Source organism: Limulus polyphemus, unplaced genomic scaffold (genome assembly GCF_000517525.1).
Source record: "Limulus polyphemus unplaced genomic scaffold, Limulus_polyphemus-2.1.2 Scaffold633, whole genome shotgun sequence".
Lineage (NCBI taxonomy): Eukaryota > Metazoa > Arthropoda > Merostomata > Xiphosura > Limulidae > Limulus > Limulus polyphemus.
In genome coordinates, this window is record NW_013666243.1 from 68,519 (window position 1) to 69,220 (window position 702).

Below are 702 nucleotides of genomic sequence, written 5' to 3' on the forward strand. Positions count from 1 at the left end.
GATGCCGTTTGGACTTAGCAATGCTCCAGCAACATTTGAGAGACTGATGGAAAGAGTACTGGAAGGCCTACAATAGAGGATAGCCCAAGAGTACCTGGATGATGTCATTATGTTTGCAACAACGTTTGATGAGGAAATGTCTCGGCTAGAGGAATTATTCAAGCATTTGAAAGCAGCAAACCTCAAATTCTACCCTACTTGTTCCAGAACGAGGTGCTTTACTTGGGTCACATTGTAAGTGAGCATGGGGTGAGAACTGATCCTGACAAGGTGAAAGTAGTGCATGATTAGCCAACACCCGACAATGTGGGAGAGTTAAGAAGTTTCTTGGGACTCTGTATCTATTACCAGAAGTTTGTGAAGGATTTTGCAACTATAGCTGCTTTACTACATCATTTGACAAAAAAAGGCCAGAAGTTTGAATAGACAGTTTCTTGCCAGCATGCTTTCAAGACATTGGAAGAAAAATTTGCTTCAGCTCTACTTTTAAAGCTCCAAATCCCTCACTACTGTAGCTTCTGGATTGTGATGCTTGTAATGTCGGAGTTGGGGGAGTGTTATCTCAGAAAGTGGGCGAAAATGAACATGTGGTGGCGTACTTCAATAGGGTCCTGAATTGACCAGAGAGGAACTACTGTGTAACACAGAGGGAACTCCTTGCTATAGTAAAGAGTCTGACATATTTCCATACTTACCTTTATG